The 21,730-nt window shown below is 40.4% G+C and overlaps 1 pseudogene; it reads left to right on the top strand.

The window, feature by feature from the left end:
* Positions 1–240: 240 nt before the first annotated feature.
* LOC147444121 (uncharacterized) overlaps positions 241–21,730 on the top strand; it is a 183,138-nt pseudogene continuing 161,648 nt past the window's right edge.

Below are 21,730 nucleotides of genomic sequence, written 5' to 3'. Positions count from 1 at the left end.
GAGAGCGCCAAAAAGCTCTCTGACAAACGGTTTTGATTGAGGCGGCAGCCACGTCTGTGCAAATGGGCAAGGGAGCTTCATTTTGAGGCTTGAAAAAGCAACCTATTTATATTTTGGACGGGCGGTTATAATCGACTAAGATAAATCTCTCGCTCCAGGGTCGGGGTCGGGGTCGGGGTCGGAGAGAGAGGTTTTGCTGTTGCACCCGCAGGAAAACGTAGTTAGCGAAGAGCCGGCAAAATGGAGGGGAAGGCAGCGGCAATGATCGTAAGTGGGCAAGAAAGGTCAGGGAAAAGAGTAGGTTTGATGAGGAAGCTGAGCCACATCGGACTCTACGACACGCATTGGGACTCAAATTATGCCCTCTACTACCAACACGCCCGCAACTCCTTAATCTCTGCCAGGTATCCATCTACACCCAACTCCTCACACCCATCATCGATTCGGCCTGTTGTCGATCATCCTCCTATGCATCTACAGCTTGCTTCTTTCCAGACGACCTTCTCTTGATGATCTTTGCCAGACTACCCTTGGTAGCCATAGTCAAGCTTCGCATGATCAATCATTCATGGCATAAGACTCTCCGGAGCAAAGAGTTTCTCGGAACGTCGGAGCAATGCAACATGCAGAAAGAAGCGGAAGAAAGTTGGCTTGTGATGGGAATGCACGCATCTGGTAGTTCCAACAAACTTTTGCCAAGAAATTTGTGGTATATAGTACATCGAACCTTCGAGATTATCCTTTGACCTTGCCCCTCTCTCCCCTCCTCCGTCCACTTCTTTGGTGTGATGGTGAGAGTGTGAGCTTTTCTGTCCATGATTGGAACTTTGTATCCCCTTCCGGTTTCCTCTTGGCTGGTGATGGTCCTCTTTTATGTGCCATGATCAAACAGAAATACGTTTGCAAGAGGCACCTACAGTCGGCCGAGGTTCCCTACTCTCATCAATGTATTTGTTCTTATGGCATGCATTTCTATCGTAAACAAGGCAAACTCTGTCGGGAGAGAATTGTTGTATTTAATCCTCTCATAGGTGATTCTAAGATTTTGCCAAAACCCTCAAAAAGTTTCTGGTTCAACCGCAATTCTCTCACTATGCTGTTTGACGAGTCCTCATTGTCCTATAAAATAATTCTTGGGCTCTTCCACTTGAAAAATGTTGTGATCTATGACTCTCTCACAAATTCCTAGGAAGAGCTGCCACATCTGGGTAATTATTCGCTCTACCGAGACTGGAAGCCTAGTATTCAGAAACATGAATTGTCTTCTGATATTCAAAATGCGGATCTGTTCTGTATAGTGCCGTGGCTAGATGATAACAAGCTCCAACCTTCTATTTGTGGCTTCAACATAAGTTCTCATCAATGGAGTTGTGTCAGCTTGCCTGCCCAGCTGCTACACACACTTGCATGGAGAGGTCGTCCAGTGATGCGTGATAGAGAGATGCTCGGGAACGATATATGGATGCTAAAGAAACGTTGCAAGGTAATGAGAGTAAATGATTGTGTTGTCCTCGTCTCTCAGCTGAGGAACAAAGAGCATTATTGCCCAACGTTGCAAGGGTTCGAGGTGTTTCAATTGGACAAGTCATCTGACAATTGGGTAGAGTGGCAAGAACTCCTCTAGAATTATGGCAAAATCCAGCCAATTCACATCTTTATCACTATTGGAAGTTTCCACGTGAGGATTGTGCCATTTTCAACAAGAACATTGAAGTTACATGTGGATGTCCGAGGTCTCGACATCATGACTTGCAAACCTCCACTATTGACAAACTATGTGAGTTAAGTGATGAAGATCAGAATCTAGCTGATGATAAGTGGGAGAGTGATCTGAACCCGGACTCATTATACATGAGTCCCAATACAGATAATGACGATGACCTAGAGACAACATCGACGTGGGTAGACTCCAATTACCACGATGGAGAAATTGCTGGTGGGGATTTTCTGTATGGTGAAGTTACTTTCACCAGTGCAGGAAGTCTCATATGCATGACATGTAGATAAAAATGCAGGGGACTTGGCTTCTATATTTGAAGGAAGATGTCCACTTCCTCTTGCTTATGATCTTGATAAAAATACATGGCAACTTCTGCCCTTCAACTAGAAAGTAAACTTTATGGGTCTCTTTTCCTTCAAGCCTTCAGTGGAATTTCAGGTGTGAAGTCATAGCTTGAGCCATCTCACCCTCTCCCATCTAGTTTATCCTTAACCCTGGCCTAGGTTGATCTTTGTAATTATCATCATAATGACGATTGGGTACAAAGGGAAGTTTGCTATAAAGAGTTGTCATTGAGCTAGATGAGAAGCCTCGCTGCAAAATAACTCCTTTCGCCATGCCCGATATAGCCCTAGGAAAACACAGTTTCGACTGTCGTGAAGAATTAGGAAAAGATGGAACTCTTCGATCCTTGAGCATTTTGAGTTCATTTCACCTATTCAATTACAATAGGACAAATTCAAGATGATAAGGAATCAGGATTGACCTTTTGCTTATCTCTTCCAATTCCCTTGCCTGAAATGAGGACAACCTAATTAATCTGGGTGATTTGTTTAGTGCTATTATTTTCTTGGGAAAATTACCAAAATACCCCTTTAATTTATGGAAATTCCCCGAATACTCCTCAAATTTCAAAAATTCCCAAAATACCCTTTATCTATTTTGGTTAGATTGTTCAAGATTTTCTAATCTTTATTCCTTTTTTACAATTGAGATCAGTTTTTGAGTGATTAGCAAGTAATTTGTCACAAATTATCTCGTTAAAAGGAAATTATGTCTGAAAACAATGAAGGAGTTCATCTCCAAAGCCTAAATAACCAACTCAAATTTTAGTTTTAGCATCCTCTATTGATAGACAATCGATCTTCTTATGAAAGATGCAAACTTTTATCTTCGTGGAGATAGGAAAATTTGGAGGGCATTTTGGGAATTTATAACAAAATATTGGGGGTATTTTGGGAATTTTTGAAATTTGAGAGGTATGTTGGGAATTTTCACAAATTAGAGGGGTATTTTGTAATTTCCCCCGTATTTTCTTCAAGCACACGAGACACGGAGAGGCTTGGTTCGTGCGTCCACCCTTGGAGTGCGAGAAGGTTTCTCGGATTTCCAAATCTTGCAACTTCATCATCCCTCCTCCCCCCCCGCTCGAGCGCCAACGACATATTGAATGGCAATAATTATGCTCATTGGAAATTTGATCATGCGAGTCTGGTTATCACAGAAAGGCTTACGATATGTTGTTGAGGGCTTGGAGCCCTGTCCCACAAAGGAACAGGTACATCTGCCTTCAAGATGACGAATATCTCAAATCGTGTGTCGATTGGGATGCGAAAAATGCAAAGGGAATGTCGGCCATTGTGGAATCTCTTACAAAGAACCTTTCTCCACTCATTCAGACTGTGAAGACTGCCAACAAAATGTGGTTCAAGCTCGTCGAAATGTTTGATCAGATTTTACAATGCGAGCAGTCACCCTTCTTGGATAGTTATTTTTCATCCACTTTCCACGAGGAAGTTCTATGCAATCATTTCTTATGAAGGTTAAAGTTATTCATGATCAACTGTCGGCTATGATAAGTGCACTGAAGAGTACTCGATTAGCTACTTGGTTTCTCACAAAGTTGCCTAAAGAGTATGAAATGGTGGCTAGAACACTTCGGCTACAAGTCACAAAGGAAAAGCTGGAATTTGATGATCTCAGCTCTTTTCTCATTGAGGAGGAAGCTGTACTGATAGGCAAAATTCCGATTTCTGAGACAGATGGGGAAGCACATTGTGAAGCACTTGTTGCTTCGGATTACAGCTCAGGCGGGCTTGGTCATAAATCAATAAAGTGTTGCACTTTCCTATAGCGTGGACATCCGGTTTCGACGTGGGCTAGCAGAGAGTAGTTAGTCCTCTAAAAGTCTCCTAAAAAACACCTACATCCAATCTGAGTGATCCATTACAATTTCAAACTAAAAGTTTCCTAAAAAACACCTACATCGAATCAGAGTGATCTAGAGTCGATATTCTAGACTTATGAATTATAAGAGGGAATAAAACCACTCCCAAAAATGCAAACGCAAGGGACAAAAGAAAACAAAGAAAAAGAAAAACCTACATCACTTTATTTGTTATTAAACAAAACTAGATGGAACAAACCATTATTCACTTGAAAAACCTTTTAGGAAAAAGTCATTTCTTTTTCCCTTTGACAAAGAGTGTATTGAGAAGCTCGCTTTCTCTAAGCAGTGGGTTGGGCATCTCAACAAAACGTGGTTCAAAAAATGGAGCAAATTCAAATGGAGTCTGGTGTTGGAGAACATATGGCACTTCGAATATAAAGATGAGCCGAAAGTTTTCCTTTGGAGAATGCTTTTTGGTTTTTTGTCGATCAGGAAAAAGACCAAAGTGAGGGGTCTTGGCGATGGAATATGTATAAGATGTAACCCATAAACTGAGACCATATGCCACCTCATATGGGGACTCCTATGATCAAGAGTTTCACTAGAAGAGTCGGCAAATGAGTGTTTTGTCATCTTGGCACTCCTTTGTTTAGACAAGACCTAGCACTCGGTTCCAAGCGCCTGGACAATGAAAATTTGAGGATTTGAAAGTTTCTATAGTCGTGAAATCCATATGGGTTCTAGTCATGAAATCCATGTGGGTTCTAGGAATGAACAACTATTTTAGAAGAACAACGGAGCGTTGCATGCAGTACTAGTGCTAGAAACTTGCGGATGGCTTTTGTCAAGCAGGAGGAAGCGGTTTGCCTAGAAGAAGCAGATAGGCCCTTGACGAAAATATAGCGCAGCTGTTAGCAGCGGCTAACACTGCATCGATTGTGCACAAGTAGGGGATGTGAAAGGAATGTGCACCATAATATTTTCCATTTATTTTGTATACGTCATGGGATCATTTGAGTTCCAAATTGTAAAAGCTATAGGCTAAAGGGCTCAATTTAATCCTATCCTATTGTAAACAAGGTGATAAGGCACGAAGGCATGCTAAGTAAAGGGAAATGAGGGAAAGTAAGTTTAGGTAAGTCCTTACAATTATATGGAATTTTTGTTGTGTTTTAATATAAAATTGTATCATCTATTTAAAAAATGGCTCTTACTAGCTCGCTTAAAATAAAATACATTGATTGAAAGATGCCTTCAAGATTTCCTCTATCCTCATTGCTTAGTCCTCACCTTCTGCTCCTGTCGCCAAAACCTTTTTTCGTTTGTATATTGTCCTTCCCTACCTTTGGATTTGTCCCTACGAGCCAAAAAATTTGCCTTTCCTGCGATCTTGCACCTAAGCTTCCCCCACCATTCATGGACTTGCATCTACAGAGCAGTCCCCCCACGTGATCTCCACTATGCCTATATCAAGGGAGGACACGCGAGAGAGAGAGAGAGAGAGAGAGAGAGAGAGAGAGAAGAAGAAGAGATTCTATTCACCTATGCTTTATGAAGAGTCCCTACCTCTGCTCTATGATGAGAGAGAGAGAGAGAGAGAGAGAAATCCGTAATTGGGAGGCATGGCCTCCACGTGGTCTGCATCCCCCTTCTCAGTCCTCTACCTCTAAATCTCCTCAAGCATCTTGTTGTCATCTCCACTAATGGGCCATTTTTTAATTCTTCTGGTCGGTACCCGCTACTCGGCAAATGGCTTATATATTATGAAGGGGCCCCAATAATAAGGTAAATGCTACACATTGCACATCAGTGATTTGAAACAAAATAAAACAAAAAGGATGTAAAATAAAAAGACACATTAAAAATTAAAACTAAAGAATATTTTAATGCTTTCAAATAAGCATAGAAAATAATTAAACAATTTAGTGAAGTGATTTTTTTGAATTCCTCAAATGAGAGAATCATTTATAAGTACCTCACTATATCAATGTTCGAGAAAGATGTGTCTGAGCTTAGGCTTTAGACGATTGAAAATCAAGATTAGCCGGTTGCAAAGGATGGTAAAGGGGGAAAACCCCGATAAAATATACTAGAAAATAGTTCGAACATTTTTCAAATTTGAAAATTTCTACTAGTATTTTCAGTTTGTGTTTGTATAAGGAGGGAAGATGCATCATAAGATTAAACTCTAATGAATATTTTGTTTAATGTTTTGATCTCTAAAGTCATTTTCAAGCATGCAAAAAAAGTAAATGTTGCCTTGGAGAATAGCTTTCTACTCCAAAGTTCTAGCTTTCTATTTACAAGACTTTTGAATCCCTTAGGGACACTTGTCTCTCAAAGAAATTTGAACGACCTTTGCCCATGGTGCACTAAGGCCTTTAGCTTGCCAAAAAGCTTGAAGTCCATACCTATAAAAGTAGCCTCTGCTAGATGATAAGGAATGCTTGGGTGAGCTTTTGTAGGATTGATGGTCATGAGGTTTTTGGGCTTGCAATGCCTTTGAACTCTTATTCTTCAATCAATTACTCATTCTTTCTTTTTAATCCACTTAACACTGATTATGTGTATGTGAAATTGTATTAGTGAATAATAGATCTCTATCACTTTTTTATTAATCTCTTCTAGCCACACCATTGTTCATGGTGTGTGTAAGGACTATGCCTTCCTTCTCACTCTCCCTCTACAAAGTGAATAATTAGTGTTTGTGCATGTGAAGTAGCATTGAGGGCTTGGACCTTAATGGCTACACTATGTAAAGTAAGTGTGTCAATTACATTGCTTGTGTATGTGTATGATCAAGAGTTATGTAAAAGCTAATTGCAATTGCATAGTGTGTGCAAAGCGATTAGTTAGTAGGATTGCATGTTTGATTAGAGCCCTGAGGGTGCACCTTGTGAGTATCCAATTACTTTGTAAAGTCTGGATAGTATTTTGCATTGCATCCAATGAGTTTTTAAAATTTCTAGCATATTTTGTACATGCATGGACCATATTTTGCAAAACAAGGACCCCTTGTAACATGGAATACTCAAGGAATGGAGAAATCTCACTATCAAGCAAGGAATTCATTTTTCAGATGTACAAGAAAGGGAGGGGGACAAAGAAGGATCAATCCACTAAAGGAATTATTCAATTGGTTCTACGGGACGCAGTTACAACGGATGAGATCAAACAACCTTGCTGCTCAACCACAAATGGAGATTAATGTTTCACTTTGAAACTTTGTACCAAGTCTCTCTAAAGAGATCCAAATTCAAAAAAGATATTTTTACACAAAATATTGTCAATTTTACATGAGTTTTTGATTTTTTTGGTATCACTAGGCATGTCACCCCTATATCTTAAAAACTTTCTTCTTTTATATCCCCCAAGAAGGTTGACATTTGTCTCCTTAGCTGATGCTGCATAGCTAGAGTAGCAAAGAAAGTATCCTGCTCTTGAGGCATTGAATCCTGCAGCATACCCAAATATTCTAAGTGATGCAGCTCTCTCAAGTAGCATGATCTTGTTTGCATTGATTTAAAGGGGAGTGTATGCCAAATACTAGACAATATCTTCATGGCAAATATTGGCAACTTAGGATCTTCAGAATACTGCATGTGAAAAGCACAGAAGGTGGCACTATCCAATGTAGGCATGTAGTGCATGGGAGAGGAGGCATCCCTTCTTGAAGTGCCCTCTATTTCTTTCCCTCTCGAGCCTTTAGCTCTCCCAAGAAAATTGTCTTTGTCAAGGAGTTCCATCAGCAAAACAAGAAATAATGAGTAATTAAAACAAACTTGAAAAAAAAGGAAGATTTTAGGAAGGGAGATTAAGGTGAAACCGAATCTACCTTTTGCAACTCATCCTCGACAATGAGTTTTTCTTGAAGGATATTGCATGATCCAATTATCTCTCTTATGTCAACGTCCTTTTCTACTTCCGTTAGCTTAAAGTCTCTCCCAAAAGATTGGATACAAAGCTCAACAAGTCTCTTCTCAAAATCCTCATCTTTGAGAGTAGGTTTCTCCTCTTCCACTCTTTTCATGCATAGAGCAAGTGCATCAGAATCAAGAAGAAATAGTCTATCGAATGTCTGAAGATCAAGTGCCAAAAACTCCTCTTTTGACTCTTGTTCTGTGTCAACAAAATCTTTGGCCACCTTAGAAGCTTCAGAAATGGTTACAGTATAGTAGGCCTTCCTGATATTAAGTAGACATTGAATATGATGGAGAGGGATATAATCTTCTCCATTGATATAAAAGTAGAGAAGGTTTGGAACAATCAGTGAGGCCTCAGACACCTATATCTCCTCTATGGCCTCATCAATGACAGTACTAGCTCTAAATTGAGCCACATCCAAATTTGAACTCTCCTACTCCTCAGCTACAACATCAATTTCCTCCTCCTTTAGAATTTCACTTTTCTCAAGCTGCAAGACTGTGGAAACATTCGTATTTGTTCCCTCTTTGTCTGTATCTTCCACTTTATCACCTTTCCCTTGCATATCAACTTTAAGGAGCAAAAAGAAAAGAAAGGCAACTTATTTTGGAACAAGGTTGCAAGGCTTTGAATGTACGTGACAAGAAATGGTCGGTGGACAAATAAATGAAGTCTTCTTAGAAAATCTTCCTAGTCTCCTTGTTACTTTGCCTTTCTCAATTGAGTTGGTAGTAAATTTAGTTAGATGACAATAAATCTTGCCACATCCAACACCAAACACTTACCCTCAACTACCTCTTCAAACTCTTTGAATTCCTTTGACAAAAAGTCCTTTAATTTGTCTAGCATAACTGCAAGATCAAACAAAGGATTGACTATTTCATATGCTTTGGTGCACACTTCCATGTCACCACCATCCATGATAGCAACCAAGAGCTTCTCACTTGGGCTCTCCTCTAAAATCTCCTTATGACCTTTAATCATGATTTGGTTGCAAAAACGTTTAGGGCAAGGAAGCAAGACCCAAATGGAGCGATAGAGGCACCATCAAGATCCTACTAAACCCTACTATCATGACGTGCAGAGGGTTTAGGGCGTGGCAACAAAACCCGAACAGAGCGATAGAGGCATGAGACAGACTCTGCTAGCTACGGCTATCGCGTCGTGCAGGTGGTTAAGGGCGTGGCAATAAAACCCGAACAAAGAAATAGTAGTATGATGCAAACTTTGCAAGCACCCAGTATTGCGTCATGCAAAACCAGCATGAATTCCGGATGGATAAGAAGGGAGACCACTGAAATGGAGTTGAGGTGAGAGAATTAGAATGCTTTGAAAAGGTTAGAGGATGATGTATAAAGGGAAAGTTAGGGCATGGATAAAGGAGAGTGCTTTGAAGAGGTTAAGCTTAAGTTTTTTCGTGTCGTGCGGCCCAAACGAGTAATAAAGCAACAAAAAAGGCAAGGTTAGCCAGGCTTATATAAGGGATCCAAAAATGACCATTATTGACACATGTCACTCATGCACATGTGCCACGTGACATAATTCTAACGGATGGTTAGATGTATAAAAGACTATACGGATGGTCAGATGTATAAAAGGCCCATGTCACGTGTTCATTTTTCACCTCTCCTAGACAATACGTTTGCATCGTTTTGTCCCTCCATCATCCTCCACCATCACTTCTTTCATCTTCCTCCTATTACATTTTTCTCATCTACCCGTACGACACGCAATATTGAAAGATTTTGAAGCTTTGAGAACACCCCCTTTCATGTTCTTTGTGTTATCTCATCTCATATGCCCAAGCGACGCGATAGCGAGTAGTTTCAACCTTTGGAAATACCTACTATCGCGTTTTGTGGGATTTTCTCTCGAATTGACTACTTTATTCTCAGTTGCCCGCACAACGCGATAGAGAGCAGTTCCAGACTTATGGAGCACCTCTTATCACGTCCTGTGGTATTTTTTTCATCTTCCCGCATGACGCGATAGCGAGTTGTTCCAGAATTTGGTAATACTTTCTTATTGCGTTGTTCGGGATATTGTTGAAGCATGTGATCTTTTCATTATACAAGGTGATAGCGTGTTTTTTGGAGAGTTTCTTATGCCTCCTATAGCACTTTTTGACTATCAAATGGAGAGGACAAAGCAAACTGCAAGAAAAATTTTATCAAGCTCTGAAGGATTCATAGAAAGATGATGATGACAACCAAGAAGAATTAGTCAATCCAGAGGTTGGAAAGAAAGAAGGGAAACCACCTACACAACCTCGCCAAATGCCTACAGCTAGGAAGAGAATGAATTATCAAGTCAAATCTCTAAGTGAGATAAGGAAAGCACCGAAGTCTACTTGTCTTCTTATTCCAAGGCTACCCTTCATGAGAGTTGTCAAAGAGATATCATGTAGACTTGTGAGCATGATGAAAATCAAAACTTTTGTTTAAATAAAGTGGCAATCTCAAGCCTTGATGTGCCTTCAGGAGGATGCTAAGGATTTCCTAATAGACTTTATGAATGATAGCTACATTGCAACTGTATTTGCTCACAGGGTCACACTGATGAGCAAAGACTTTGTGCTTGTGTCAAGGCTGAGGTACAAGTTTGATAAGTCTCTTGATCCTATTCCTAGTGAGGATCTTCGGGCCTTTAAAATTTTAAATATCCCCCCTTCCAGGCAACAGAAGAAGTCAGGGATTGTCATTGAAGATGTTACACATCAGTATGAGACAAGAAAGGCCCAGGATATCAAAGCAGGCAAGGAGGTTGAGAGGGAGCCAGACATGATGTCAGAGGATGCTATCCTTTCAGAGCAAGAAAAAATTTTAAGAGCATCAGACTCTCTCCTTTATGAAGAAGTTACAGGCCAAATGGTTGTGGATGTCTCCATGTGCGGGGATGATGAGGTGTACTGTGACATATTCCCTCAGGACACAAGTATGCTTGTAAACCCCAACATTGAGCTTGGTGATACTGTGCTCTTTATCTGTCTCACGTATATGTTGCCCCTTTGCTAATTATTAGTGCATGTGCGCCTACAAGGGCCTCATTGGGGGATGTGTTTTCTTTGACTTTAGTTGTCTTATGAGGGATCTTCTAGAGGCTATAGCTATGAAAATTTCCATACTTGATCCTCTAGTGACACAATGCCTATTTAACAAGCAAGGAAGTCTTTCAAGGTTTTTTGAAGATTTTGACATGCTGATTCGCAATTACATAATATAACCCTATGTTGAAGGGCAAGTCTTAACTCGTAACAATTTATAATATTGTGTGGTATTCCTACTTAATTGTTATTTTCTTGTAGAGGGCATTGAAGTCTTATTATCTTCAATCTTTTGGAGAAAGAAATTATATTTATGAATTCATTGTCAAGTATCCATGGGAGAAGTAAACTGTAACTATGAAGTATGATCTATACTTGATGTCCCATTGTTTTCTACTAGTAGCATTTTGATTGATGTCTTCTTGCAGTGCTGCCAAACTTATCGTTGGTCACCTGAGTACCACAAATAAGGATTACAATATAGAAGGTTTCAAGTACTATAATAAAAAAGTGCCTTTACAAACAGACTCAGCATCTTGTGGATGGAGAGTGCTTGCCAATGCATGGAGATATCTTGAGTCAAGGTGCAGAATGACTACACTCACTGGAAGTGTGCATCTCATGTTCCATTGATTTTTTTTGGCTTCTTAACTTATGTATGTACTCATGATTTTCTTTTTCTTTTTTTATTTGTTGCAGTTGCGCGAATATCCAGAGTCTTGGGTCACGTAAGTGAGAGAGAAGGATGTCTCTATGGTTTTGGAAAGATCAATAAACCTAAAAGATCCAGACTCTCCTATCGCACCAACTACAGATAAAATAGAGTCTCCTTTTCCACCAAAAAAAGATAGAGACATCAAGGGTTTGGATGCAAAGAAAAGGGATCACAAGTAGAAGATCCCTACAAAGAAGATCCGCTCAAAGAAGAGCCCTTCATAGAGGAGTCATACGAGTGAGAGCTCTTCAAAGAGAAGCCATACAAAGACGATTCCTACAAAGAAGAAGAGCCCTACCAAGAGGAAGAGCCCCACCAAGAAGAAGAGCCCTGCCAAAAGAAAAGCAGATACAAAAGGTGAGCCATTCCACTCACCATTGAAATTCAAGGTTCAAAAACATCGTTCAGCTAAGAACCGTAAGGCACCTAGCTCACCTTTCAAACTACCATTTATGTTGCCAAAGAAGGTTGCCAAGTCACCCAAGCCAACCACTCCTCAGGAGCCCAAAGCACCAACCCCTGCCAAGTCCCTTGTGCCAAGCCCTGAGGAGCCCAATTCACCACCCCCCTCCCCCTCCCCCCCCCCCCCCCCCCCCCCACCCTCATGAACTGACTTCATCCCCTCCTGAACACAAAAGAAAAAGGGTCTCTAAGGATGCAGAATCCTCTCAGGCAAAAAGAAAAGTGGAGTTTCATGATTGATTACTCCACAAAAGTTATGTACTTTTGTTCATTTTGTCCATATGAACATATACCCTTTGGTCGTTCATAATTTTGTACTTCAAATACTTAATACCAACTATTCAATTGTTAAATGTGTATCATGGTGTCATGTTAGTTTAAAACAACATAAATAATGATCACAACAACAAGGTAGAAAATACAAATATATTTGCAAAATGCAATGATTACAACATTGAACTTGTTTTTTCAAGTCCTTGCAAGTGCCTCAAATACAACTCTTTTTGGGGGAAGGCATGTGATGCAAGGAGGTTGGATTCTCCATCCTTGTGCTCACCACAATTCCATCCACTTTGAATCTATACTCGGGATATGTTTCATCAAGAAACTCAAGAGATTCTCTAACATCCTATAGTCTCCAATTTGTTGTTACTATAAGGCTTCTATGCTTAGTGTGTGGATGGACTGTGACCTTTAGTTCAAACTCTTGACAATTTTCCTCAGAGTCGAGAGGAAACCAACAAGCTCTTAAGGAGAGAAAACTCTAGAGGCAAGGCAGAGGCAAGGTAAACAAGAAGAAAAATAAATGTATCATTTCACACTTTAAGGTCAAGCACTTCTTTATATAGAGCTTAAATTCTGTGACTTTCCAATTCCATGAGGCTTTTCCGTTCCTAAACTCACCTTTCACTTATGCATTTTAGATATTTTGAAAGAATTTGTATTTTTTCGAGATTGGGGAGCCCTACTTGCTCTATTTATTCAAAAAAATTTCAAGGTAAGTGCTACCAAAGTTTTTATTTTTTGTGTAGTTTCAGTTTATTGAAATTAAGTCTATATATTTTGTGTGTTAGAATTGTCAAGTTAAGGTAGTAGATTACGAGAAGAGGATTTTTTGGCTACGTCACTATAAGAATAACATATAGCTTCATAGAAAGACATTCTCTTCACACATATGAGTATGGAATTTGTAGTGCGTTATTCCATGCGAGTGATCAAAGAATTGTGAACTAGAGAATTTGCTTGGATGAGGCCTCCATGGGAGCAGGTAATCGTAAGAGAGATGCTGATTGGACATTCAAAAAAGACAAGGATTCACATTCATGATGAATGGGAGGGAGGTGAAAGGATTGAAATCTAATTGCACCTCTTTGAGATGTAGTTATTGGTATGTACATTTATTATTCAAGTGCTCATTATGAGCAATGGCCATTTATGCCCGACCGGGCAATGTGTATTCATTTTTTAGCATTAAAGAATCTACAAATAAATATGTGCAAGAGGAAATGCTCACTCTTGCCCGGTGGGAGATTGCACCTAGCGTTCGTGTCTTTCTTCTCTCCTCCATTCTCTTCTTTCTCGCGTGTCGGTGTAGCACTCCACTCTAGGAAGTGCATCTGCACGCGCTCTTTTACTCTCTCTCTCGCTCTCTTTCCCTCTCTATTCGTGTATAGCAATGATTATGGTGCAAAAGTTATGTGTCAGGTATACAGTTTTGTCAATTATGGCTTGCAGTATGTTTGTTTTTGTTTTTTTGCAGGGACTTTTGTGCATCCGTTTGTAGCAGTGGTATTAGAGCCTTTGACGACGCTCCTTTGAAGAGAAAAATTCCTTACAATGGAGAACTTCTATAACATCATTATGTTTGGTTTGCGATCATGGAAGACTTTTGCAAAACAAATAAGTTATTTTATTTTATTATGTTTTTTCTTTTTTTCTTTAATCCTGTGTGATGAGTAGAGAGGAAAACATGTATCGGTATGTAGATTATAGTCTCCAAGGGCCATAAAGTGTATAGAAAGATCACTAGAATTACATGTGTTTTAATATAGGTAGGACTATCGATAGAAGTAGAAGAAGGGAAGTGCGAATTGCTTAATAAAATCATATCCACATTTTCAAAAGAAGTGTAAGGATGTATATTTCTTCCTCATGGAGTTGGACAAAAAGGACATAGGATACGACCCTAGCAAGGAAAGACTTTCTAATTACTTATAAATGGCAATAGGAAGTAGTGGTAGAACTATGGAAAAAAAAAGAAACCATGAAAATGTTGGAATTAGGGTTGCAGAGAAACACACATAGCTTGGAGAAGAGGAAGGAAGCTCAAGGCACACAATAGAGAGTGTGTTACTTAGTGTGCTATGGAAAGATAGATAGCCCTAGAGTGATGGGCGTATATCCAATGCACGGGGGAAAAAACCTCCTAAAGAGGGAAAAAATGCCCCGGCGGTCCTAGTGTGTTCACACACATCACTACCACATGTAAATGGTACCAAATCCCCCCTGGAGTGATGCGGTGAACAAGAGCTGGCACATGAGTAAAGGGAAGTGCCATGCCCTGAGGACAGGATCATTCCACAAAGGGGAGTAAGCCCAAAGCTTTGCGGAAAGCTTCAAGCTTCTCACGAGACAATGCCTTTGTGAAAAGATCTGCAAGGTTGTCCTGTGTTGGCACATAAGCCAAGCTGATCTCTCCTGCTGAGAGCCTCTCCCTGACATAGTGGTAATGCACCTCAATGTGCTTTGTGCGAGCATGAGAAACTGGGTTCCTCGCAACTGCCAATGCGCTCTGACTGTTAGTGTAGATAGTGTTGGCAGTGTCCTGTCCAACACCCAAATCATCCATAAGGCGTCTGAGCCATACACACTCAACCGTAGCTGTGAAGACTGCCCTGTACTCAGCCTCACAACTCAAAGTGGCCACAGTAGGTTGATTCTTGCTCAACCATGATATACATGAACTGCCAAGCATGAAACAAAAACCACTTGTGGACACTCGCGTGTCAAAACAACCAGCCCAATCTGAGTCCGAAAAAGCATGTAAGTCTGGCGGCAATGATCCCCCCTTGGGATAAAACAAGCCAAGATATAAAGTGCCACTAAGGTAGCGGAAAATCCTCTTGACAGCCTGCCAATGCTTAGACCCTGGGCTATGCATAAATCTGTTGACCTGTGAGACTGCAAACTGAATATCCGGCCTCGTGTTGTATACATAAATGAGGTAGCCAACAGCAGTTTGGTAAAGAGTGACATCAGGAGGATCGCCAGCATCATGTAGAATCAACTTCAAACCTGTTTCCATGGGAGTGGCAATAGGTTTGCAATCCTCAAGTCCAAACTTACATAGCAATGTCTCTATGTAACTTTCCTGACACAAGGCAATACCACCATCACACTGCTTAAACTGTATACCCAAGTAATGATGCAAAAATCCCAAATCTTTCAGCTTGAAATTAGCATTCAAATCAGCCTTAAATTCAACAATATGTCTCTCATTTGGTCCAGTGATCAGCAAATCATCAACATAAAGAACCACAATGAGAAATACATCATCCTCACACTTTACATACAATGTGCTTTCTGTTGGACTGTGACGAAAGCCTCGTTTAACCAAATGAGTGTCAGCTTTCTCATACCAAGCACGAGGAGATTGCTTCAACCCATACAAAGACTTCTTACATCTGCACACTTTGTCCTCTTGTCCTTTTATGACAAAACCGCGAGGCTGCGTTACATAAACTTCCTCAAATATGTCACCACTCAAGAAAGCAGTAACAATGTCTGATTGATGTACATCCCAACCAAAATGAGCTGCCAATGCACATAGAAAACGCACAGTAGTCATACGACAAGTGGGAGAAAAAGTCTCTTCATAATCTATGCCTTTTTGATGTGCATAACCCTTTGCAACAAGTCGAGCCTTATGGCGGTCGATCTCACCATCCGGTTTGCGTTTCAACTTGTAAACCCACTTCGTACCAATGGCCTTTTTGCCAGGAGGCAAATCACATAAAGTCCATGTGTCATTCTCTATAAGTGCATCATATTCTGATTGCATGGCAGCCATCCAATTTTTTGAATTCTGTGCTTCATCAAAAGACAGAGGCTCCTCAACATCATGTAAGCTAGACATAGCCAAAGCATAACAATCTGTTGCATAAGATGCATGGCGAGAGCCTGAACAAGTACGACTAGACAAAGGTGCATCCAATTTACTGTCACGCAAAGTGTGCACCAGCCATTTTGGCATACCTCTAGCCTGCTCATTTTCAGCCCTTTCCTCATCAAGTACATCATGTACACCTGCATCAGTAATAGGCTGATCTAAAATATTTTCAGAAACCCCCATAGGCTGTACATTTGCCTCATTGGAACTTACATTCGTATTTCCACCACTGAAAAGAGGCAACAAAGTGTCATAAATGTCCTGTGAGCTTACATTACAGTCTCTAGTACATGACAGCAAGGGCTGAACAGAATCTTCCACAAACACTACATCTCGAAACCAGAATACATTTTGTTTGCGGATGATACAACCTGTAACCTTTGCTTTCAGCACTATAACCAACAAAAATACATTTGATAGCCTTATCATCTAATTTTCTGCGCTGCACTTGTGGCACCAAAGCATATGCCAAACAGCCAAAAACACGCATGTGCTCAATAGAAGGTTTTCTATCATGCCATGCTTCATATGGAGTAATAGACTGCAAAGCTTTTGTAGGACACCTGTTAAGTACATAAGTGGCACACATAATGGCCTCAAGCCAAAAAGAATGCGGCAAAGCTTGACTTTTGACCATACATCGTGCCATTCTGTCAGTGACCGGTTTTTCCTCTCAGCAACACCATTTTGCTGAGGTGTATAAGGCATTGTACATTGGCGTTTTATCCCACGACTAACCAGAAATGAATTAAATTCATGAGATATATACTCCCCCCCTCGATCGGAACGGAGGGTGCCCATAGTACATTTCGAGACATTTTCAGCCATAGTCAGAAATTGTTTGAAGCACATAAAAACTTCGGACTTCTCTTTAAGCGGAAATACCCATGCATGCCTGGAGTAATCATCAATGAAAGTCACGAAGTACAGGTAATTGCCCAAGGACGGAGTTTGCATGGGCCCACAAGCATCACTATGCACTCTGCACTAAAAGCCCATTCTGCATCAACATCAGCAACACGGTCTCCTTTCACAGAAGAACCATAAGAAGTGGCTGCATTACTATTACCACCCTTTCTTTGAGAAGCAATAAAAGCCTGTTCAACTGCACGCTGCCTAGTCCTGTTTTTTCTAGAAAGCGACTCTTGCAACAACAATGTGCATAATGCATCAAAATTGACAACTTGAGGATTTGCTTGGGTCATAAGTCTCCAAGTACTAGCAAAAGTCTGGTAGGAATCTGGTAAGGCATCAAGAACAGTCTGCACAAGGGAACTATCTGAAATGACTTCACCTGCAAAAATAAGCTGCTCATGGATATCCTTGACACTAGCAAGGAGAGTTTCCATATCATCTTCCTCATGCATAATCTTCGACTCCAGCTCTTTACGCAGCAAAGTAATTTTAGCCTCATTGCCGCTTGCATAAAGACCTGCTAGAATATCCCAAGCCTGTTTTGCAGGTTTTGCTGAACGGATGTGAGGAACAATGGTGCGCTTCACAGACAACGCAATCAATGTATGAGCCTGCGCATCCTTAACATCCCAACGAGCTTGTTCTACCGTAGGCAAAACAACTCTAACAGCTGCAATCCTTGTAGCAAGACCTGCAACATCCTCAACATCGCCTACATCCTCAGAACCAGGACGTACATCAAGGCCCTGCACAATGTTCCAGACACCCTTTGACACAAGAACATGTTGCATCATATAAGCCCACATAGGGTAGTTGTCCCCATCCAACCTTTCCTCAGCAGCAAACATCTTGAACACATCTGTGTTGTTGTTGTCAGCCATGGTAAATGCTGCACTTGATGTGAAAACTGCCCGAAAATAGGAGAAACGGAGCGGGAACAACCTGTGCTATATAGCACAAACCGTAGAAGACTATAAGGCACCTGTTATGCAGAAAACGGCAATGACAGAAATTCTGCACAAAATGATAAAATAGCCTGTGCAGTACTGCCTGTAGTGGAAACGAAGGCCAAAATGAGCCCAAATCAAAATTCTGAGCAGACCTGAAATCAAAGAAAGTGAGCAGGCGTGTGCTGGAGCAGTTGGCGACTAAGCCCGGGAGGACGTGACCTGCTTTAATACCAATTTTTGGAATTAGGGTTGCAGAGAAACACACATAGCTTGGAGAAGACGAAGGAAGCTCAAGGCACACAATAGAGAGTGTGTTACTTAGTGTGCTATGGAAAGATAGATAGCCCTAGAGTGATGGGCATATATACGATGCACGGGGGGAAAAATGAGAGAAAAAATGCCCCGGTGGTCCTAGTGCGTTCACACACATCACTACCACATGTATATGGTAACAGAAAAGTGGTGCTATGGCGTGGGAATGGTGCAACAGGTTGAGCTAAAGAGATGGCACACGTAGGCCGTTGTGCGGTGCACCAAGTGGAACCAACAACACGTGGCATGGAGGAAGATGTTAGCTCATACGTCAGAATATGATGGTAGTGAGCCGCTATCACATTAGAAAATTTTGGAGGTCATTTGAAGGGCCTTATTGAAGAGAGAGAAAAGAAGGTGTAACCAATGAGCAGAAACCTTATGTAACGTAGAAATGCATGGAAAATATCACAAAAATGAAAGAAATCATTTTAAAATATTGAGATTTATCCCATTTTCGTAAGGTAACTTCCTTGTTTCATAAAGTAGGGCCCACTAACAATAGCCATCAAGTTGCTGAGACCTGACGACTGATTGATAGCTAACTCTCTCCCTTTATTAAAAGATATCCTCTACCTTTATGAAAGGCTTTCAAAACTCATTGTCCCTCCATTATAGCTATGGCCTCGTCTTCTTCCCGCCCAAGAAGTTCTACAGGTTCCTCTACACTGTCCCCAACTAACCTCACCATTAGTGTGCCAAGAAGACCATGTAGTAGCATAAGCATTATCTCAATCTCAAATTCTCTCACTACAAATAATAGGTGGCAAGAGCAGAGGATAAGCAAAGGTTCTTGGGTTCTTATGCAGCCAAGAAGGAGAAAAAGCTCGAAGGCAACAAATATGTTTTGTTCTGCAAGGAAAGCAAGAGTTCTGGATTTCAAAGTTGAGGTTGGTAAGAATACTATGAAAGAGGTCTTTGTTCAACATGTTTTCACTCACTCTGATGTGATTGCTAATGGTAGCGATGTCTCCATGGTGCATAATCCACGGTGCAACTATGAGTTAATTATTTAGCACTCCTCTATATATGTTATCTTACATTTCAAATGTGAATCTGTTTTTTTCTCTTATTACAAATATTTAATTAGGTTATACAGATGTTTGTATTTATTTCTATTCTTTTACATTCAAAGATGTTTATCCTTCCTCATACGAGGAATGGGAGCCACTGGAGTGCATTATAGGTCTCATCTCTGTGACCCATGCTCATATTGGGGTCTTGTAGTATGCGGGTAGAACTAGCAAAAGCCTTGTAAACGAGGGTATTTTCTTCTATGACCATTTCTACCAACTCAATCAAAGGAATTAGAGAGGAGTGTTGGTAAAGGTTTCACTACCAACCAACTGGAAATCCATGGATTGGCTCGTTCCCGACACAACAATGAGTGAGGCATTGAGGAGCAGGATCTATACGGATGTTCAAAGGTCTCTCCAAAACTCTGTACCCACTAAATTGGTGAAACTTGCAAATTTCTGTCATGTTGGTCTCTTTGTTGAGTTATTTCATACCTACAATGTACATGTTGCTAAAACTATGCTGCTCTACAAATCATTTGATTCCCTCGTGTGATAAGCTTCTTGATCGAGGGTGGTATGTGAAAGAAACAGATGGCATATGTTGGGAGATTTCTCTTGACACTTTCATTGTCAAGTATATGCTTGCGACATAGACATTAATAATCTCCTTGTGGTACAAGTGTTCTCACCTTGTTGAAGGTTGCTATGTGCCTATGGATCAAGAGGCAGCAAGTTTGGCAAACAATGCTATCATAGACATTGAAGTGGTGGACAAAGACCTAAATCTTATGACAGTAATTACAATAAGGTAGCAATGCAATCTTTTGCAACTTGGACATCATATTAGAGGATATTGCTGACATTGACTCCGTAAACTTTTATTTCTTGCTGGGCGGAAGAAGAGTAATACAATGAAGGGAGAAGCATTTTCTGTGTGGAGATCTTTCTGGCCGTATTTAAATCGTGCCCATGTAATCTAGCCTGAATGGCTTCAGCAAAATGTAACTTTTTTGACTAGTTTAATCTTAATATCAAGTGTTTTCTCACACATCTCTCTCTCTCTCTCTCTCTCTCTCTCTAAGTATTCAAAACACATAGACAAGTAGACAATATCAATTTAATGTATAAACAATGAATTACTAAGTACATTTGTAAGTACAAATTTTGATGTGCTCACTAGGCTTAAGTACATTCCTTGCAGGTATGGAACCAAAATGTCCTCTAGGTAAAAATCATGAAGATGCCCCTTAAATGAAGGTGGGGAAATAATAGTATCGGGTGGATTAAGTAAACCCTTATGTGGTGTGTCATCAATCAACAAAGTATTGAGAGCATCATAAGGCACATTGATCTGTTCAAAGAGCTTGTAGAAAAGTGGTACATGAGCTTTAGTTGGGTGGAAATGTCTCGCAAATGGTATTACAATTTCTTTGACTACACACAAAATAAAAATCCAATCTCTGAATTTCAGCCAAATTGCAAACTATGGAAACAAGGGGATTCATGTTTTGGGGCTGCATTGAAGACCAGATAGCAACCCTAAATCGTGGAATCAAAAATTTCAAAAATTCCTTTGTGCTTGGTCCAATTACTACTCTGAGATTTTCCAAGCAAAAACTACATAAATCAGAGATCTTTGTAGGTACATTGTACGTCTGTTGTAGCAACAACAATCCATTGAGATTGAAAATAATTAGTCTCTACAATCATTGTGTGCATACATATAAGTAGTTAGAAATGAAAAAGAGTATATTATTTAAGTACAATGGATATTACCAAAACAACCATATCTACTTGAAACAAGAGTCCATACTGGTCATGTCTAATGTTGAAATTTTGTTGTTGAGTGTCAATGTTCCCTTCTGTATTGCCAAAGGTATCCACCTCTTGTCATTGGGCAGTACAAGACTCTTGTGTTTCCATGGCCAAATGGTTAACTTGTTATGTTGTCTACTCTTGGCTTTGATTTGCAACATTGGCCTCCTCTTCTACATGGCCTAGACACTCTGTATCTTCTCTCGGCTCTGAAGAGCTCTTCACATCAACAATTCTTGGAGCTTAGACTCCCTCATAATGATCATGTGCCTCATCTTGTGCCACAATAATAGGCACTCCCTTATCCTCATCTACTTGGACTAGACTCTCTGTTGCATTCCTCGGCTTTGAAGAGAATTTTACATCAGCATTTTCAAGAGCTTGGTCTACTTCACATTGATCAACTCCAACTTCCGTTTCACCCGCCCCAATTGCAAAGCAAAATCGGTGTCTGTTCTCTAATATTGGGTTAGTTTTAGGGATTTGGTTTCCAGTGGTGGAAACTGGCATGACTTCC

The sequence above is a fragment of the Adiantum capillus-veneris genome, chromosome 13 (genome assembly GCF_014529385.1).
Source record: "Adiantum capillus-veneris isolate H3 chromosome 13, ASM1452938v2, whole genome shotgun sequence".
Taxonomy (NCBI): domain Eukaryota; kingdom Viridiplantae; phylum Streptophyta; class Polypodiopsida; order Polypodiales; family Pteridaceae; genus Adiantum; species Adiantum capillus-veneris.
Note: the sequence above shows the minus strand (reverse complement) of the source record. Positions and strands in the feature narration are given on the sequence as shown.